Consider the following 8276-nt stretch of genomic DNA (forward strand, 5'->3'; position numbering starts at 1 on the left):
ACGTCATACTATAGCCTTACTAAAAAATGATTTTTGGAGCATTTTCAAAAAACACCTGAAAATGACTTAAATCAACCAGAAATAGTCCAGAAAGGGTTTATTATGTCATTTAGAACATCCTAAATCACACTGTAGACAATTTTTGAATCATGTCCAAAATGTCCATTTTTGGACGTCATACTATAGCCTTACTAAAAATGATTTTTGGAGCATTTTCAAAAAACACCAAAAAATGTTTTAAATCAATGAAAAACACCTCAGAGAGTGTTTATTTTTTCATTTAGAACATCCTAAATGACATTTTAGAAAATTTTTCAATCATGTCCAAAATGTCCATTTTTGGACGTCATGCTATAGCCTTACTAAAAAATTATTTTTGGAGCATTTTCAAAAAACACCAAAAAATGTTTTAAATCAACCAGAAACACCTCAGAGAGTGTTTTTTATGTCATTTAGAACATCCTAAATCAAATTTTAGAATATTTTGGAATCATGTCAAAAATGTCCATTTTTGGACGTCATACTATAGCCTTACTAAAAAATGATTTTCGATGCATGTTCAAAAAACACCTGAAAATGTTATAAATCAACCCGAAAACCTCAGAGAGTGTTTATTAAATCATTTAGAACATCCTAAATCACATTTTAGACATTTTTAAAATCATGTCCAAAATGTCCATTTTTGGACGTCATACTATAGCCTTACTAAAAAATGATTTTTGGAGCATTTTCAAAAAACACCAAAAAATGTTTTAAATCAATGAAAAACACCTCAGAGAGTGTTTATTTTTTCATTTAGAACATCCTAAATCACATTTTAGACAATTTTTTAATCATGTCCAAAATGTCCATTTTTAGACGTCATACTATAGCCTTACTAAAAAATGATTTTTTTGAGCATTTTCAATAAACACCAAAAAATGTTTTAAATCAACCAGAAAAACCTCAGAGAGTGTTTATTTTTTCATTTAGAAAATCCTAAATCACATTTTAGACAATTTTTTAATCATGTCCAAAATGTCCATTTTTGGACGTCATACTATAGCCTTACTAAAAAATCATTTTTTTGAGCATTTTCAAAAAACACCTGAAAATGATTTAAATCAACTAGAAATAGTCCAGAAAGGGTTGTTATGTCATTTAGAACATACTAAATCACATTGTAGACACTTTTGGAATCATGTCCAAAATGTCCATTTTTGGACGCCATACTATAGCCTTACTAAAAAAATGATTTTTGGAGCATTTTCAAAAAACACCAAAAAATGTTTTAAATCAACTAGAAAAACCTCAGAGAGTTTTTTTTATGTCATTTAGAACATCCTAAATCAAATTTTAGAATATTTTGGAATCATGTCCAAAATGTCCATTTTTTGACGTCATACTATAGCCTTACTAAAAAATGATTTTTGGAGCATGTTCAAAAAACACCTGAAAATGTTATAAATCAACCCGAAAACCTCATAGAGTGTTTATTATGTCATTTAGAACATCCTAAATCACATTTTAGAATTTTTTTTAATCATGTCCAAAATGTCCATTTTTGGACGTCATACTATAGCCTTACTAAAAAATGATTTTTGGAGTATTTTCAAAAAACACCTGAAAATGATTTAAATCAACCAGAAATAGTCCAGAAAGGGTTTATTATGTCATTTAGAACATCCTAAATCACACTGTAGACAATTTTTGAATCATGTCCAAAATGTCCATTTTTGGACGTCATACTATAGCCTTACTAAAAAATGATTTTTTGAGCATTTTCAAAAAACACCAAAAAATGTTTTAAATCAATGAAAAACACCTCAGAGAGTGTTTATTTTTTAATTTAGAACATCCTAAATGACATTTTAGAAAATTTTTCAATCATGTCCAAAATGTCCATTTTTGGACGTCATGCTATAGCCTTACTAAAAAATTATTTTTGGAGCATTTTCAAAAAACACCAAAAAATGTTTTAAATCAACCAGAAAAACCTCAGAGAGTTTTTTTATGTCATTTAGAACATCCTAAATCAAATTTTAGAATATTTTGGAATCATGTCAAAAATGTCCATTTTTGGACGTCATACTATAGCCTTACTAAAAAATGATTTTTGGAGCATTTTCAAAAAACACAAAAAAAGGTTATAAATCAACCAGAAACACTTTAGAGAGTGTTTATTATGTCATTCACAACATCTTAAATCAAATTTTAGACAATTTTGGAATCATGTCCAAAATGTCCATTTTTGGACGCCATATTATAGCCTTACTAAAAATATTATATTTGGAGCATTTTCAAATAACACCAAAAAATGTTTTAAATCAACCAGAAACACCTCAGAGAGTTTTTTTATGTCATTTAGAACATCCTAAATCAAATTTTAGAGTATTTTGTAATCATGTCCAAAATGTCCATTTTTGGACGTCATACTATAGCCTTACTAAAAAATGATTTTCGATGCATGTTCAAAAAACACCTGAAAATGTTATAAATCAACCCGAAAACCTCAGAGATTGTTTATTAAATCATTTAGAACATCCTAAATCACATTTTAGACATTTTTAAAATCATGTCCAAAATGTCCATTTTTGGACGTCATACTATAGCCTTACTAAAAAATGATTTTTGGAGCATTTTCAAAAAACACCTGAAAATGATTTAAATCAACCAGAAATAGTCCAGAAAGGGTTTATTTTTTCATTTAGAACATCCTAAATCACATTGTAGACAATTTTGGAATCATGTCCAAAATGTCCATTTTTGGACGCCATACTATAGGCTTACTAAAAAATGATTTTTGGAACATGTTCAAAAAACACCTGAAAATGATTCAAATCAACCAGAAACACCTCAAAGAGTGTTTATTTTTTCATTTAGAACATCCTTAATCACATTTTAGACATTTTTAAAATCATGTCCAAAATGTCCATTTTTGGACGCCATACTATAGCCTTACTAAAAAATGATTTTTGGAGCATTTTCAAAAAACACCAAAAAATGTTTTAAATCAATGAAAAACACCTCAGAGAGTGTTTATTTTTTCATTTAGAACATCCTAAATCACATTTTAGACAATTTTTTAATCATGTCCAAAATGTCCATTTTTGGACGTCATACTATAGCCTTACTAAAAAATGATTTTTGGAGCATTTTCAAAAAACACAAAAAAAGGTTATAAATCAACCAGAAACACCTCAGAGAGTGTTTATTATGTCATTCACAACATCTTAAATCAAATTTTAGACAATTTTGGAATCATGTCCAAAATGTCCATTTTTGGACGCAATACTATAGCCTTACTAAAAAAATTATATTTGGAGCATTTTCAAATAACACCAAAAAATGTTTTAAATCAACCAGAAACACCTCAGAGAGTTTTTTTATGTCATTTAGAACATCCTAAATCAAATTTTAGAGTATTTTGTAATCATGTCCAAAATGTCCATTTTTGGACATCATACTATATCCTTACTAAAAAATGATTTTTGGAGCATGTTCAAAAAACACCTGAAAATGTTATAAATCAACCCGAAAACCTCAGAGAGTGTTTATTAAATCATTTAGAACATCCTAAATCACATTTTAGACATTTTTAAAATCATGTCCAAAATGTCCATTTTTTGACGTCATACTATAGCCTTACTAAAAAATGATTTTTCGAGCATTTTCAAAAAACACCTGAAAATGATTTAAATCAACCAGAAATAGTCCAGAAAGGGTTTATTATGTCATTTAGAACATCCTAAATCACATTGTAGACAATTTTGGAATCATGTCCAAAATGTCCATTTTTGGACGCCATACTATAGGCTTACTAAAAAATGATTTTTGGAACATGTTCAAAAAACACCTGAAAATGATTCAAATCAACCAGAAACACCTCAAAGAGTGTTTATTTTTTCATTTAGAACATCCTAAATCACATTTTAGACATTTTTAAAATCATGTCCAAAATGTCCATTTTTGGACGTCATACTAAAAAAATGATTTTTCAGAGCATGTTAAAAAAACACCAAAAAATGTTATAAATCAACCAGAAACACCTCAGAGAGTTTTTATTATGTCATTTTGAACATCCTAAATCAGATTTTAGACATTTTTAAAATCATGTCCAAAATGTCCATCTTTGGACGTCATACTATAGTCTTACTAAAAAATGATTTTTTGAGCATTTCCAAAAAACACCTGAAAATGATTTAAATCAACGAGAAACACCTCAGAGAGTGTTTATTTTTTCATTTAGAACATCCTAAATCACATTTTAGACAATTTTTTAATCATGTCCAAAATGTCCATCTTTGGACGTCATACTATAGCCTTACTAAAAAATGATTTTTTGAGCATGTTCAAAAAACACCTGAAAATGTTATAAATCAACCAGAAATACCTCAGAGAGTGTTTATTATGTCATTTAGAACATCCTAAATCACATTTTAGACATTTTTAAAATCATGTCCAAAATGTTCATTTTTGGACGTCATACTATAGCCTTACTAAAAAATGATTTTTGGAGCATTTTCAAAAAACACCTGAAAATGAATTAAATCAACCAGAAATAGTCCAGAAAGGGTTTATTATGTCATTTAGCACATCCTAAATCACATTGTAGACCATTTTGGAATCATGTCCAAAATGTCCATTTTTGGACGCCACACTATAGCCTTACTAAAAAATGATTTTTGGAGCATTTTCAAAAAACACCAAAAAATGTTTTAAATCAACGGAAAAAACCTCAGAGAGTGTTTATTTTTTCATATAAAAAATCCTAAATCACATTTTAGACAATTTTTTAATCATGTCCAAAATGTCCATTTTTGGACGTCATACTATAGCCTTTTCTAAAAAACGATTTTTTGAGCATTTTCAAAAAATACCAAAAAATGTTTTCAATCAACGAGAAACACATCAGAGAGTTTTTTTAATGTCATTTAGAACATCCTAAATCAAATTTTAGAATATTTTGGAATCATTTCCAAAATGTCCATTTTTGGACGTCATACTATAGCCTTACTAAAAAATGATTTTTATAGCATGTTCAAAAAACACCTGAAAATGATTTAAATCAACCAGAAATACTCCAGAAAGGGTTTATTATGTCATTTAGAACATCCTAAATCACATTGTAGACAATTTTGGAATCATGTCCAAAATGTCCATTTTTGGACGCCATACTATATAGCCTTACTAAAAAATGATTTTTGGAGCATTTTCAAAAAACACCAAAAAATGTTTTAAATCAATGAAAAACACCTCAGAGAGTGTTTATTTTTTCATTTAGAACATCCTAAATCACATTTTAGACAATTTCTTAATCATGTCCAAAATGTCCATTTTTGGACGTCATACTATAGCCTTACTAAAAAATTATTTTTGGAGCATTGTCAAAAAACACCTGTAAATGATTTAAATCAACCAGAAATACTCCAGAAAGGGTTTATTATGTCATTTAGAACATCCTAAATCACATTGTAGACAATTTTGGAATCATGTCCAAAATGTCCATTTTTGGACGCCATACTATATAGCCTTCCTAAAAAATGATTTTTGGAGCATTTTCAAAAAACACCAAAAAATGTTTTAAATCAATGAAAAACACCTCAGAGAGTGTTTATTTTTTCATTTAGAACATCCTAAATCACATTTTAGACAATTTTTTGATCATGTCCAAAATGTCCATTTTTGGACATGATACTATAGCCTTACTAAAAAATGATTTTTGGAGCATTTTCAAAAAACACCTGAAAATTATCTAAATCAACCAGAAACACCTCAGAGAGTGTTTATTTTTTCATTTAGACCATCCTTAATCACATTTTAGACAATTTTTTAATCATGTCCAAAATGTCCATTTTTGGACGTCATACTATAGCCTTACTAAAAAATGATTTTTGGAGCATTTTCAAAAAACACCAAAAAATGTTTTAAATCAACCAGAAACACCTCAGAGAGTTTTTTTATGTCATTTAGAACATCCTAAATCACATTGTAGACAATTTTGGAATCATGTCCAAAATGTCCATTTTTGGACATCATACTATAGCCTTACTAAAAAATGATTTTTGGAGCATTTTCAAAAAACACCTGAAAATGATTCAAATCAACCAGAAATACTCCAGAAAGGGTTTATTATGTCATTTAGAACATCCTAAATCACATTGTAGACAATTTTGGAATCATGTCCAAAATGTCCATTTTTGGACGCCATACTATAGCCTTACTAAAAAATGATTTTTGGAGCATTTTCAAGAAACACCAAAAAATGTTTTAAATCAATGAAAAATACCTCAGAGAGTGTTTATTTTTTCATTTAGAACATCCTAAATCACATTTTAGACATTTTTAAAATCATGTCCAAAATGTCCATTTTTGGACATGATACTATAGCCTTACTAAAAAATGATTTTTGGAGCATGTTCAAAAAACACCTGAAAATGATTTAAATCAACCAGAAACACCTCAGAGAGTGTTTATTTTTTCATTTAGACCATCCTTAATCACATTTTAGACAATTTTTTAATCATGTCCAAAATGTCCATTTTTGGACGTCATACTATAGCCTTACTAACCTATGATTTTTGGAGCATGTTCAAAAAACACCTGAAAATGATTCAAATCAACCAGAAATACTCCAGAAAGGGTTTATTATTTCATTTAGAACATCCTAAATCACATTGTAGACTATTTTGGAATCATGTCCAAAATGTCCATTTTTGGACGTCATACTATAGCCTTACTAAAAAATGATTTTTGGAGCATTTTCAAAAAACACCAAAAAATGTTTTAAATCAATGAAAAACACCTCAGAAAGTGTTTATTTTTTCATTTAGAACATCCTAAATCACATTTTAGACAATTTTTTAATCATGTCCAAAATGTCCATTTTTGGACGTCATACTATAGCCTTACTAAAAAATGATTTTTGGAGCATTTTCAAAAAACACCAAAAAATGTTTTAAATCAACCAGAAACACCTCAGAGAGTTTTTTTATGTCATTTAGAACATCCTAAATCACATTGTAGACAATTTTGGAATCATGTCCAAAATGTCCATTTTTGGACGTCATACTATAGCCTTACTAAAAAATGATTTTTATAGCATTTTCAAAAAACACCTGAAAATGATTTAAATCAACCAGAAATACTCCAGAAAGGGTTTATTATGTCATTTAGAACATCCTAAATCACATTGTAGACAATTTTGGAATCATGTCCAAAATGTCCATTTTTGGACGTCATACTATAGCCTTACTAAAAAATTATTTTTGGAGCATTTTCAAAAAACACCAAAAAATGTTTTAAATCAATGAAAAACACCTCAGAGAGTGTTTATTTTTTCATTTAGAACATCCTAAATGACATTTTAGAAAATTTTTCAATCATGTCCAAAATATCCATTTTTGGACGTCATGCTATAGCCTTACTAAAAAATTATTTTTGGAGCATTTTCAAAAAACACCAAAAAATGTTTTAAATCAACCAGAAACACCTCAGAGAGTTTTTTATGTCATTTAGAACATCCTAAATCAAATTTTAGAATATTTTGGAATCATGTCCAAAATGTCCATTTTTGGACGTCATACTATAGCCTTACTAAAATATGATTTTTGGAGCATGTTCAAAAAACACCTGAAAATGATTCAAATCAACCAGAAATACTCCAGAAAGGGTTTATTATGTCATTTAGAACATCCTAAATCACATTGTAGACTATTTTGGAATCATGTCCAAAATGTCCATTTTGGACGTCATACTATAGCCTTACTAAAAAATGATTTTTGGAGCATTTTCAAAAAACACCAAAAAATGTTATAAATCAACCAGAAACACCTCAGAGAGTGTTTAGTATGTCATTTAGAACATCCTAAATCACATTTTAGACATTTTTAAAATCATGTCCAAAATGTCCATTTTTGGACGTCATACTATAGTCTTACTAAAAAATGATTTTTTGAGCATTTCCAAAAAACACCTGAAAATGATTTAAATCAACGAGAAACACCTCAGAGGGTGTTTATTTTTTCATTTAGAACATCCTAAATCAGATTTTAGACAATTTTTTAATCATGTCCAAAATGTCCATTTTTGGACGTCATACTATAGCCTTACTAAAAAATGATTTTTGGAGCATTTTCAAAAAACACCTGAAAATGATTTAAATCAACCAGAAATACTTCAGAAAGGGTTTATTATGTCATTTAGAACATCCTAAATCACATTGTAGACTATTTTGGAATCATGTCCAAAATGTCCATTTTTGGACGTCATACTATAGCCTTACTAAAAAATGATTT

The sequence above is a fragment of the Sphaeramia orbicularis genome, chromosome 7 (genome assembly GCF_902148855.1).
Source record: "Sphaeramia orbicularis chromosome 7, fSphaOr1.1, whole genome shotgun sequence".
Taxonomy (NCBI): domain Eukaryota; kingdom Metazoa; phylum Chordata; class Actinopteri; order Kurtiformes; family Apogonidae; genus Sphaeramia; species Sphaeramia orbicularis.